General features: G+C 50.7%; 3 long non-coding RNA genes across 3 annotated transcripts in view; all 3 read left to right on the top strand.

The window, feature by feature from the left end:
* The first annotated feature begins 729 nt into the window (after positions 1 to 729).
* On the top strand, positions 730 to 3,096 carry LOC137469988 (uncharacterized). The gene is made up of 3 exons (XR_010996854.1): positions 730 to 957; positions 1,602 to 1,763; positions 2,995 to 3,096. It is a non-coding gene; the product is annotated as an uncharacterized lncRNA (long non-coding RNA).
* A 2,430-nt stretch (positions 3,097 to 5,526) lies between these two features.
* Positions 5,527 to 6,879, top strand: LOC137469987 (uncharacterized). Its single transcript, XR_010996853.1, has 2 exons — positions 5,527 to 5,734; positions 6,775 to 6,879. It is a non-coding gene; the product is annotated as an uncharacterized lncRNA (long non-coding RNA).
* A 2,019-nt stretch (positions 6,880 to 8,898) lies between these two features.
* LOC137471774 (uncharacterized) overlaps positions 8,899 to 13,041 on the top strand; it is a 28,468-nt gene continuing 24,325 nt past the window's right edge. Inside the window, exon 1 of the long non-coding RNA XR_010997838.1 lies at positions 8,899 to 9,109. This is a non-coding gene — a long non-coding RNA (uncharacterized lncRNA). The remainder of the gene's footprint in view (positions 9,110 to 13,041) is intronic.

The raw sequence follows: 13,041 nt of genomic DNA, 5'->3' as shown, positions 1-13,041 counted from the left end.
CTCCCTCCCTCTTCTCTCTGTGCCAGCAAAGCGGGAAACCTCCGCTGCCCAGCTGGGCCCCGGCTGTGGGCTCACCTGACAGCTGGGTGGAGAAGGTGTCCTGGATGAACGTGCCACACCCAAAGTCGATGAGCTTGGCCTCACCGGTGGCCAGGTTGCAAAGGACTTGCTCGGCCTTGATGTCTCGGCGCAGGACACCGCAGCAGGTGCGGTGTCGCACGGCCTCCAGCACCTGGCGGAACAGCCCCCGCGCCACAGGCTCCGTCAGGAACCCCCGCTCGTCCAGGAAGTACCAGAGGCACTCGGACGCTCCATGACCACTGCGAAGCCATCAGGCAGCTCCAACCAGTCCAGTGCCGCACAACGCTGCGAAAGCCAGGGCACGACAGCAGCCAGAGCAGCGCCATCTCCAGGGGCACAAGGGCGCCATTTTGCTGCGGGGTGACCGCGATGCCGGCAGCGGGGCCGGTGCTGCGCCGCACCTTCGCCACACCTTTCCTGGCCCCACCGCTGCTCACCATTGCCTGGCCTGGGACGCTGCACGGCCCCTGCTCAATCCACGCCCGCTCCCCTCTCAGCTTCCTGGCTCCCACCTGCCCAGCCTCGCCTTAGCCCTGCCCAGCACGCCCTACCAGCTGCTCCCGCTGGCCCCACTCACTCACCAGATGTGCCCACTCTGAGATGCGATTTTGGGACGCTCACATTAAAGCCTATGACACTCTATGGACTCTGTGCCCGTGATGAGATGTTGTGGCTGGTTTGTGTGTCTCTGCTTACAGTCTGTGATGTATTTCCATTGCAACTAGATCCGTGCTGCGTTGTGGAAGTTGGCTGAAGAGAACTTAGAGCCGGAGGACATAGAGTATTTGGTGGAACAGATGAAGAAAAATAGACAAAAGGAAAGCTTCTTGCAGCTTCTTCCTGAGACACCTGAGGCCGGGGATGCAGCTGAAGCAAGTAAGTGGTGGCTACACTTGTGGTCGTCCTTTTTGACCACTTGCTTGCCCTTTGCACATCGCTGCAATCAGACTGGGGGGCTGTTTGGCTTGCATCTGAGTGGAAGCTTGCATAGGATTTATTTCTGTTTCCCAAAGAAAAATACAGAGGCATGAAGTGTCTTGCCCATGGCCTCACTCAGTCAGTAGCAGAATATCAGCTTCCCACCTTCACCTCTAAAGTCTTTCAGAGTAGAAAACTCTGTCTTGCAAATTACACTGGGGCTTCAGACTTTCTTCTGGAGAGCAGCCTCCAGGGAAGTTGAGTCCAAAAGAATGCCTTTCCACGAGGCTGCAACCTGGAAGAAACAAAATTCAATTCCTTCTAATGAAAACACCAGAGATGAAGATGTCCCTGCTCACAGAGGTTGGACTAAATGGCACTTGAAGGTGCCTTCCAGACCAAACTCTTCTCGGATTCTGTGATTCTGTCATCATTGGCCCATCTCAGTGTTATACTTGGTATAAAGGGGTATATCATTGTTATACTTGAAGTTCTTTGGGATAACAAAGAGATGTTAGCCACCTCCAGCAAGTTTCCTGGCCATTTCCATTGCCAACCTCTCTAGCACCCTCCACTTACAAGCTCCTCTTTGGTGCCTGCAGCCTTTAGCCTACCGCCTGTCAATGGCACAGCTTCTAGAGTGCAGACAAAACACCCTGGTAGTGCCTTGAGGAAGAAGGTCTTGAGGAAGCAGGACAATGTGCCCTTGCTGCCCAATAAGCCTCTCATCCATGGGGATGGCAGCTTCCCACGCAACTCCTCAGGTAAGCCTGCTCCCTGGCAGCTTTTTCCTGCACAGGTTTGTCCTTGCACAAGGAGCACAAACTGCCTCCTGCCTGAGCCAGCACAGCTGGGATCTTGGGTTCAGAGCCTGTCCTGAGAATGAACAGCAAATCTACTTTTGAGTTACTCCATCATGTTAGACAGCTCAAATGGATTCATTTACACATTAGAAAATGAGCTTTTGATTGCACGACATGAAACGTTTGATTGACAGTGCTTCTGATGACAAAGGGGTTTCATAAGAAATGCATCTATCATCTGATTTTTCTCATACCTTGTAAAGTTTTTCCTTACCAAAAAATTCAATTAAGGCAAACCCAGGTCAATTGATTAACAAGACAGTGCATCTGCCAACAACATGCATCTGTCTTTGCATATTTTTATCCTCAGAGTGCATTTGCAAGGCTTTTTTATCAACTATCTAGTCTGGAAATTGCATTTTTCCACAAGAGAAAGCTTAGAAACTGCTGAGTTGGCAAACACATCCATTAGATGACACATACAATTCCCCTCAGCAACTTTGAAATATTGCCAGTGTGTACCTCTGTAAGAGTAAAGGTTCCTGATGCTTGGAAAGAATCCATAAATGACTCCCTTCCCAACAGTAGGCTAAAATGTATGTGCACTCAGTGCCTGCTGTCTAGAACCTTTGAAGTCAGTGGAAACAGAGGCGCTGTCAGGTGTGAAGGGTCAGGTATGGCTTTTTCCCTGGTAGCTGTTCCATGGGGATTGAGCCGGGCCCAGCAGGGCTGGGTTGTTGCGGCTTGGCTCGGTGCCATCATGAGGCAGCTGCAGATCTTTCCTCAGGGAGTTGCAGAGTGCCCCTGTGCTCAGGGCTGGGGGAAATCAGGGCGCTGAGACAAGAGAGGCAGCTGAGGGGTTCCCTCCTGGGGTAGCCAGTCCTGCTGTTGGCACTGTCTGGCAGGGAGCAGGAGCTCTGCGGCCGCAGGAACCTGCCGCTGGCTGCGGCACCTGTGGCACTTGGGAGCTGGCGCCGTGGGGGCAGTTGTCAGGTTTAGCCTGCAGCTGTGCCCAGCTGGGGGAGGCTGGGAGAAAGCAAGGAGCCCCAGGAGCCAGACAGCAGGGAATTGTCTGACCCAGTGCCAGTGTGTGCCACACGGAACCCTGGCTGGGAGATGGGGCTGCAGGCCGCTCCATGGCGGCGTGCCTTGCCCGGGGCTGCAGCGCCCATGGCCGACCCTCTCCTCACAGTGACCTCGCAGATGGCCACTGGTGCCGAGCGCCGAGAGGAGCCGCTCCGTGGGAAGGGGCAGAAGGACACAGCCTCTTCAGACCCACAGCAGTCCCTGCTGGAGGCACCACCGTGTGGCCTGACAAGTCTGGGGGGATTCACCACCACAATCTGAAGCATTGAGTTTTGATGTAGGGTAAAAAGCCATGGCCCAGTGGAAGTGGGTCATGTCCTCAGGCCTGTGGGAGAATCACAAGGCAGATCCTTGTGCTACTGATTCCATCTCTCCCCTCTTTTCTAAGTTCTTGGTGGCAAGGTCACTTAGGTTAGACACACAGCTCTCAAGCAGTGCTCCTCTTTTTCTGCACAATGCATGAAAGTGAGGATTGTGTCACTTCAAAAAATTGTGTCCTGTTATGGTTTAACTGACTGTTTGGAAGACTTTCTGGAGCAGCAAATTTGCTTCCTCAAATAGTTACTGTGCATGGCATGGAGCACAGAGGAAAGATTTATTGTTAAAAGCAGCACCCAGGCAATGCTCTTTTGATAAGTGCTGCCCTGAGCTTTCCTTAGGAAGATCTGAAAGATTCAACGTCACTAGCAAAAGCTCCTGCAATGGCTGCTGGCCAGCAGAGGAAGGTTTTCAGCTGTGAAACAAGTGTTGCCACAAGCAGCAGCTTACCCAGGGCAGCAAATCAAGAGCTGGGAAGGTGCTGATCTGAAGGCCAAACCTCCTTAGCTCTTCCTAAAAGACCTTGAACAGCTCCTCATTCCAATGAGGTGCAGTGATGGATACCACAGCTCTAAGTGAGGACTGGACACAAGTTTGCTCCCACTCAATACTGCGATGGTTTCTGCAGGAGCTCTGGGCTCCTGTGCGTGCCGGACACAATGAGGAGAGAAGGAGCCAAGTGCACTGACACACATTGGCCTTGATCATAACCTGGCCTTGACCAAACACACTGAAAGGTTTCCCCTTTGGCCCGTGTCTTGAAACATCAGGTCTACTGTTTGATGACTCAGGTTGGTTTGGTGTCAAGGAATTTCCCTCAGAAATACTAGGTTTGTCTTCCTCTGTGCCATCCCTTCAGCAGCCTCGGGGATGTTCCTGTGTGAAGCCATCTGTCTCACACAGTTTGAGACAACTTACAACAGGACAATCTGCAATAAGTCATCTCCTCTAAAGTGTTCCAACAATCCCTTTCCAGCAATAGGAAATGAATACTAATAGATGAAAGTGGAAAAAAACCCAACAGTTTATTATCAAGCAGAATGCCTGAAAAGCAAGAAAAAAACCCCAGTAATTCTAGCTTTCCAACGGTCAGACCTCACTGTCCCCCCACCAGAACAAAGACCCAAAATGCCGGAGGAAAATCCCCCCATGACACGCTTTACAAGGTGGTGCCGGGTTCTCTCTTGGGAAGAACAGGAGCTATCACGGAGTAGTTCCAGCAGCAGATGAAAGTGTGGTGGCTCATCCGGCATCGACTTTCTCCCAGTGACAGAGCTCCATGGAACTGTCCCTGCAGGTGAAGCAGGGACAGTGTCTTTTCTCCCTGGCGTGACCTTGGAGCCTGTCCCTGGGGACAGGGAAACACTCGGAGTATACTTCTGAATTTTCAGGGGCAGTCAAATTGAGAATTGTCTTGAGGCATGTGCTGTAATGTTGGGTTTGAGTGTGTCTGCAGGAAAGAAAGCAGGAATAAACCCCTGCCCCAAGGAAGGAGAACTTTGCATGGCCAATTTACACCCTACAAAAACACTGATCATATCAGCGTTATGATATGGGGACATCTAATGCAGGGTGCAAAGCTTCTTTGAATGGATGGGCGAGATGAGACTTGAAGAAATAAGTTTGTGCATAGAGAAAAAGGGATCAGACCCACGAGTCCCATGGCTCAGGCTTAGTTCTGCCAAATCAAGCAGGATTAGATTTGTCTGCTCTGTTGGAGAGGATTTTAGAATGACCCATCCTTTGCTTTTATTCCATTAAGAAAATTTTGAATTGTCAACAACTGCCAAGATCAGAAATGTTTTGAGGCAGATCGTGTTTATGTTGGGTTTGGGTGTATCTGCAATAAAGCAAGCAGGGAATAAACCACTGGAACAATGAAGCAGAGCAAAAGTGGAATGTTTGGATGGTCAATTTGCTCCCTACAGCTCTCGGCCAGCTGAATTCGGGGGTCTTCTTTGGGGATAGTGCAAAGCTTCTGTTATTTAAACTGCCTGGTGCCATTGTTTGTGTCCCACCACTTAGTTTGATGTGAAGAGAAATAAACAAAATCCCTCAGCAACAAGCTGCAACCCAGAACCGAGTGGGAATTACAGAAAAAAAGGCCATTGAAGAGTAGCTTAGGAAAGGGTCTACTTCCTCGACAGTGTGAAACCCTCAGGCCTGGGCTGGCTGGGCTTAAGGCTGGCTGCCTTTGGGAAGTGAAAGGGATGGAGTTGGGGTGGGGTTTTGCAGCCATGGAAACGAGAGAACCACAGGTTATTGCATCACAAAGGGGCAGCTAACGCTGGGGTTGTGACGGTTGTGGTTGACACGGCCAGAGTGGCAGGAGACGCGTCTGGCTCTGCCTCTCTGTGCCGAGCGCTGGCGATTGGAGTCCCCAACCTTGCTCTAAGGCTGGGTACCAAGCTCCTGTCGCTGTCTACGCTGAGAGTGATCCCAAATTCAAACCCAGATACTTCTGCGAGGCAGAAGCACGGGTTCGAAGATGGATTTTGCCAGAAAAGGAAAGACCTCTGAAGGAAAAGGTGAGGAGAGAAAGGAGCTGAAAGGCTGAAGCCAAATGGAAAAAAATCCCACAAGATTTTGGGGAAAACTGGTCCATGGTGGCCAGTGCTGTCTCTGTGTCAAAGTAGGTGGCAGGACAGATGATCCTGCAAGGATGCCCACGGCATCACAGAATTCTACTATTAGTTTACTTTGCTTTCTCCTTTTTGACAGTAGCCAAATCACTCATACTGTCAGCCAGGACAGGGACAGTGGCCACAGCCTGCTTGCTGAGCGGTCTTTGTGGTTGGCAGAACTAGAAGTCACAGCTGTGTGGGTCTTTCCTGGGGATTCCCAGAAGGCCAGCATTAAGAAGGAATCTTTTTAACCCTCTTATCATTGGAGCCTTCCACCATTCCCTTCAGACTTGCTAACTCAATAGTGTTGAGAGGAATTAAACCCAGGCTAGTTCCATGAAAAGGAAAACCAAAGAAATTTCCTCTGTAATTAAAAATTATTCCCCTCGAGTGGCACACCCATTAGATGTGTTGATGATAAAGGTGGGAGTTCACCTAACTCACTTCTTCCCTTCTAGGCATGGCTCAGCCTCACACAGAGGTGAGGGGGGAGCTGGGCCCAGGCCAATCTCTGGTGGGAGGAGGGGTCTGGTGCCAGGCTGGCGAACCTGTGCACATTCCCAGGGAGAGGTTGTGCCCAGCATGTGCCCCCTGCAATGAGCTCTGCTGCTCCCAGTTCCCCTATGGAGCTGTAGGGCTGCTCAGCTGTGGGGCAGGGAGAGGAGCAGGAGGGTGCATGTGCAGCTGAGCCGTTCCTGGAAGGCACAGGGCTCTGGGCTCCCTGCTGTCCCAGGACAGCCAGAGGCCAGGCTGTTCCTGTGGTAGCTCTGTGGAAGTGGGTCAGGGTTTTCCCCTGGCCTGCCCCAAGTGTCTGCCAGCAGGAGCATGTTTCCCTGTGCAACTGTTTAGAACTTTCCAGGAAATGTGTCCCATGAAACATGTAGCTTAAGCGGTTTTAGGGTTCCATTGCGGCCTCTGTAACGTTTTGTGTCTCCGCTTTGCAGGCCTGACTGGCTATCCCCTTGCCAAGAGGTTTTCCCATGCAAATCCCTCTATGCTCCTTCCCTCCAAGCCGTTGCCTCCCATCCAGAAGGGCTCTCCTTCCACCATGCCAAAACAAACATGCAGCAGAGAGCAGGAGAATGGGAAAAATGGCAGCAGCTGTGATGAGTACAGCGTAAAAATACAGGAGCTGAGAACAGAGGGAAAAGGACATAAGGTAAGGAGACCAAGAAAAATCCTTTGCGGTAAACTTTCACATTATGTGCTGTAGACAGAGCTCTGAGACCTTTTCCATGCCAGGAAATTGAAGTTCACTGAAACTCAAACAGGTCCAGATTTGGCTCTTTTGCTTTGCCAGAAATGATGGGATATGAGGGAAGGGCGTGCATCTGCCCCTGCTGCCTCCACCCCCCTTGCTGGCCATGGCATGGGGGCCCTGGAGGAACTTAAGCAGGCAGAGCTCTTCCAAAGAGCAGCAGGGCAGGGAGCTCTGCTGAACTTCCTAAATGCCAGTGAGCCTGAGATGATGGATGTGTGGGAGCTGGAGAGCAGCGAGCATCCCGAGAGCTCAGCAGCATTTGGGCTCAAAGGCTGCTGGGGAACTGTAGGAGGGAAGGGCAGCAGCAGAAGAAAGGAGGGGCTTGAGGAAAGCAGGTTTTGACATCCTGCAGAATGGCTTTGTGGGAATTGGCTGGAGATCCGCCCTGGTGGTTAGGCATTTAGGGGCAGGGAGAGAATTGTATTCTGAACCCACTCCTCTGCCATCCAAAAGGCCAGTGGAGGCAGTGGCAACCCAGAACATTTTGATGCCCAACATGTGGATGCCTGCAGGGAATACAGCCACACTTACAGAAAACTGAGCACGAGGGGAGATGTGGCAAATCTGGGACATGGTCTATCCCTCATCACCTCCCTTTCCATTCGCCATCCTGGTCCAAGCTCCACCATCAGTTTGACTTTCCCTGCCAGGTCCCAGTTGAGGGCATATCTAAATGTCTTGAGGCAAGAATGGGGACAAGGCTGGATGCTTGATCCAAGCACTTTGTTCTGCTCTTTCCAGGCTTCCTTGCTGTATTCCATCGGTGGGGATATGAAGAAGGGGTCATTGGGACTGCCTTTGATCCCCCCTATACTCAAGGCAGGAAGTCCTCCTGTTGGCAGTGCTGCGGGGACCCTGCCAAGCTCTCTGCAGCTGGATTTCCAGGAGTCCCAGCAAATGAGGTAAGCCAAGGTGTCTGCTGCTCCAGTGTGCTATTCACCTCACTCTTCCCATCTCGTGTGTTATTTTGCAGTCAGCTCTCTCATGTATTTAGGCGGACCCCTGTGTATTCCAAATTTTGCCCACCTCTAATGATGTAGCGTAATGTCAATACCCGAGGGCTTTTGATCTGATCCTTATTCTTGAGAAAACAAGGAGGTGTAATAGTCTAAGGAGACCGCAGTGCTCTGAACACATGTAGCACAAAGCTGTCACCAGGGTAAGGCACGAGAAGGCAAAGTCAATCTCCGACAGCAGTACAAAAGTAGCTGCCCTGCATACAGACTCGTGTCTCAGCTCAGCAGCTCTTGCAGCTTCAGAGAGGCTGGAGGAGCCACTTGGCTCCAAAAGGAGAGGCAGCAGAGTTGGGGAGTTGTGATGCAAGTTGAAGAATGACTGCTGTGTTTCAGCCAGAGTTGGCCAGCTCTGTGTGACAGCAGCAACAGAAAGCCTAAGGACAGTTAATCAGCTTTGCTGATTTTGTTGGGTTTATGTGTTGCATTTCCTCCTTCATCAGAGTGACCATGCTAGGCAGATTTGCCTTCTTTCATGCAACACCCATTCCCTCCCTCCTCTTTCTACCTCCTCATGTGTTCTTTTGTGCTCCATTTTCTCAAGGCCAAGATCCAGCAGCAGAAGCAAAGACAAGAACACAGAAGATGCAGGTAGGTACAGGAGATGTCTGTCCTAAAATGACTGTTGTAATCTGGACTCAGAGGTGACATTTGGAAAGCTTGGTTAAAGCCCACGCTTTTCAAAATTTCTATAAATTAATTTCAATTCCTTGATGGGCTCAGCGGACTCTCCCGCCGCCCACACACTGGGAGTGTGCTCTGGTGGTGCAGTGAAAATTCTTCCATTTTGCAGGCGAGAACAGGTTCATTTTTTCCAAGTCTTTCCGGCCATGTCCCTCTTCGCTGCTTCCCACCAAGCCGTTGCCTCCCATCCGGAAGAGCTCTACTGCTTCTAACACAAATGAAATGTACAGCGTGGAGAAAGAGAACAAGAAAAATGTCACTGGCTATGATGATGAGAGTAGAAAACACCAAGAGCAGAGATCAGAAGGAAAAAGTTATGAGGTAAGAAGGCCAAGCTAAGACCTGTGTAGTAGATTTTCAGTTTATTTGCTGTAGGCTGAGCTTGGAGACCTTTTCCTGTGGTGTGATCCTAGGGAAGCAGCTGAGTTGAGGAAAAGCTCAGCTGGACACTGCCCTTCACACTGTCTTTGCAATGGATGTGTAGTGCAGACTTCACATCCCCAGCGTAGATCAATAGCAGGAGAGGTCCTTGAATGGTTTCTGGGCCCTGTCGTGGTTCCTCTTCAGTCTTATGGCTGAGAAAACACCAACATGCAGTCACAGCTGCTACATTTGTCCAATCAGGAGAAGCTATCCTTCTAGATTTAGTAAACTATGGGTATCTGTGAACCATCTCTATGTCTTGGTGGTGTTTTCTGTCAGCTGTGTCTGATTTGGAAGGAAAAAGGCGTTTGCTGGAACAGGCAGTCCAGCAAAGTCACTTCCAGGTTGTCGCAGCTTCTGAGTTGTGAGAAGCACACCCTCTGCACAGTTGTCGCTGCTGCTATTTCTAGACTTCATCAGCTTCTGGGCAGCTTTGAGCTCTGGCATGGCTTTGTCCAGAGGGAAGTGGTGGGAGGTGGCCATGGGGAGAGCAGCCCAGAGCCCAGACCCACGACTGCCTTTGCAGCAGGGCCAGGACCTGCACTTGTTCTGGGTTTGCGGTGAGGTGCAGAAGGAGGCTGATGAAGAACCACTTTGGAAAAAAAAGTCCAGTCAAAAGCTTGAGTACTTGATTTCAGCCTTGCTGAGATAGGGCCCAGTGTATCTCTGACACGAACTGAGCCTTTCAATGAAGTTTGAACAGATTCAGATTTGGCTCTTTAGCTCTGCCAGAAATGATGGTATATGAAGGAAGGGTGTGCATCTGCCCTCGCTGCCTCCACCCCCCTTGCTGGCCATGGCATGGGGGCCCTGGAGGAACTTAAGCAGGCAGAGCTCTTCCAAAGAGCAGCAGGGCAGGGAGCTCTGCTGAACTTCCTAAATGCCAGTGAGCCTGAGATGATGGATGTGTGGGAGCTGGAGAGCAGCGAGCATCCCAAGAGCTCAGCAGCATCTGGGCTCAAAAGCTGCTGGGGAACTGTAGGAGGGATGGGCAGCAGCAGAAGAAATGAGGGGCTTGAGAAAAGCAGGTTTTGATATGCTGCAGAATGGCTTTGTGGGAACTGGCTGGAGATCTGCCCTGGCTGTTAAGCACTTTAGGGGCAGGAGAGAATAGTGATCTTAAACCCACTCCTCTGCCATCCAAAAGGCCAGTGGAGGCAGTGGCAACCCAAAACATCCTGATAGGAAGTATGAAGGAATGCAGCCACACTTGCAGAGAACTGAGCAGAAGGGTAGATGTGGCAAATCTGGAACATGGTCTCTTCCTCACCCACTTCCTTTTCCTAGGTCACCTTTCCCTGCCCTAGTCCATGATGCTCCATAAGTCTGACCTTTCCTTCCAAGTCCCAATCAAGTGCATAGCTAAGTGTCTTGAGGCCGGAATGGGGGCCAGACTGGATGCTTGATCTGAGCACTGTGTTCTGCTCTTTCCAGAGTATGCTGTATTCCATCGGTGGGGATATGAAGAAGGGGTCATTGGGACTGCCTTTGATCCCCCCTATACGCAGGGCAGGAAGTCCCCCTGTGGGCAGTGCGGCAGGGTCCCTGCCAAGCTCTCTGCAGCTGGATTTCCAGGAGGCCCGGGAGATGAGGTAAGCCAAGGTGTCTGCTGCTCCAGTGTGCTGTTCACCTCACTCTTCCCAGCTCATGAGGTTTTCTGCACTGTCAGCTGTCCGATGTATGTAGGCAAACCTGTGTGTATTCACCATTTTGCCCATCCATGATGATCCAGCATGATGTCAAACCCAGCACCAACGCCCCAAGAGCAGAGGTGGTGGTGGGGAAGGGGAGACAGGGTTTAAAAGCACCTCAAGATGGGTCCTCTGCTGCACTTGGCTATTGATTCCCTCTCTGTTGGTTGTGGTGTCATTTGGCAACTGTATTGCATGGGTGTGGATCATGCAGATCTTGGAATCCTGTGATCCTTGACTGTCAACTTCTGCAACCAGGAGAATATGCTTGGGCAAATACTGGCTATTGGAGAGGTGTCTGCAAATTCAGGTGCTGCTTCTGTAATCATCAGGCGTACATCCCATCACTGTGCCTGGGCCTCCACTGTGAAATGAGATCCCCTATAAATTTTGGGGTATAGATGTCTAATCCGATTGATATTTAATATTTAGTTCTGGGCTTAAAATCAAATAGGGCAAGGTGCAAGAGAAGAGGCATAGGACTGTACCCAATGGAACGTTCTTGGCTTGTATATGTGTGAGAAAGTGTAGCTGTCAATCTTAAGCCAATGGCAACAATAAAGACGGAGTCACAGCAGTATCATTCCAATTGAAACTCTTCAGTAGAGCTTTTAAAGTGCAATCTGAATATCCTTCCCTAGCAGCTGAGTTGGAAAAACCCTTTTGATTCTGGAAAGAGCCAGGAGGTGCAATATTATTCTCAGGAGACAGCAGTGCTCTGAACACATGTAGCACAAAGCTGTCACCAGGGTAAGGCACGAGCAGGCAAAGTCAAGCTCTGACAGCAGTACAAAAGTAGCTGCCCTGCATACAGACTCGTGTCTCAGCTCAGCAGCTCTTGCAGCTTCAGAGAGGCTGGAGGAGCCACTTGGCTCCAAAAGGAGAGGCAGCAGAGTTGGGGAGTTGTGATGCAAGTTGAAGAATGACTGCTGTGTTTCAGCCAGAGTTGGCCAGCTCTGTGTGACAGCAGCAACAGAAAGCCTAAGGATAACTAATCTGCTTTGTATTTTGTTGGGTTTATGTGTTGCATTTCCTCCTTCATCAGAGTGACCATGCTAAGCAGGTTTGCCTTCTTTCATGCAACACCCATTCCCTCCCTCCTCTTTCTACCTCCTCATGTGTTCTTTTGTGCTCCATTTTCTCAAGGCCAAGATCCAGCAGCAGAAGCAAAGACAAGAACTCTGAAGATGCAGGTAGGTACAGGAGATATCTATCCTAGAATGACCATTCTTGTCTTGACTCAGAAATGACATTTGGAAAACTTGGTTAAAACCTATTCTTTTCAAAAGTTTTTAAAATTAATTTCAATTCCTTGATGGGCTCAATGGAATGTCCCGCAGCCCAGTCCCCCAGTCACTTGGGAGTGTGCTCTGGTGGTGCAGTGAAAATTCCTTCTGTGTGAAGTGTTGGGTGGTACCTTGGGGCCCTGGAAATGCAGCGCAGGAAAAGGACACATTCCTCTCCATCCTGATCATGGCTTTTATGTCCCTGCAGCCTTTCTAGTGTCACCATCAGTAGGGAAAAAGAAGGCATTTAGCAAGAAATGAGAAACCTTCCAACTCCTTCCTCCTGCCCTTGGAGGAGAAAACCTTTCCTTGGGGCAGTTTCTGAGCTGAGCCCTTTGAGGTCTGAAGGAGATTCATGGACATTGCCAGGTTTTGCCCTGGTAGAAATAGGGAATCCTCCTATGACAGAAAGTCCTTTGGACTGCAATGGATGCAGGATGGACTGCCAAATGGATGCAGCCTATGCAGGGTCTGAGTTTGTCACCCTCTGACAGCACAAGCCCAAAGCCGCCTGTGGCAGGTTCACGATGACAAATCTCTTCCCGATCTCTCTGCCTGTGTCAGTGTTGCAGGCTGAGGCTGGGGGAGGAGATGCCTTCTGCCTTGTCCTCCCTCCCTGCCGTGCCTGATCCTTGACAAGCAGCACTTGTCAAGGAGGATCATCAAACAGAGAGGCTCTCCAGCATCCAGGGGCTCTGGCCTTCATCATGCAGCAGGTTTCAGTCTGCTGGCCAACAGAATAATGTCATGGCTGCTGCCAGTAGCCCATCCCTTGGGAGAGGGTCTAGGCATATGTCCCTTGCTGCTCTCAATCCCAATCTCAGTGTCCTATGGGAGCTCTGCAATCTGGAAC

The sequence above is a fragment of the Anomalospiza imberbis genome, chromosome 3 (genome assembly GCF_031753505.1).
Source record: "Anomalospiza imberbis isolate Cuckoo-Finch-1a 21T00152 chromosome 3, ASM3175350v1, whole genome shotgun sequence".
Lineage (NCBI taxonomy): Eukaryota > Metazoa > Chordata > Aves > Passeriformes > Viduidae > Anomalospiza > Anomalospiza imberbis.
Note: the sequence above shows the minus strand (reverse complement) of the source record. Positions and strands in the feature narration are given on the sequence as shown.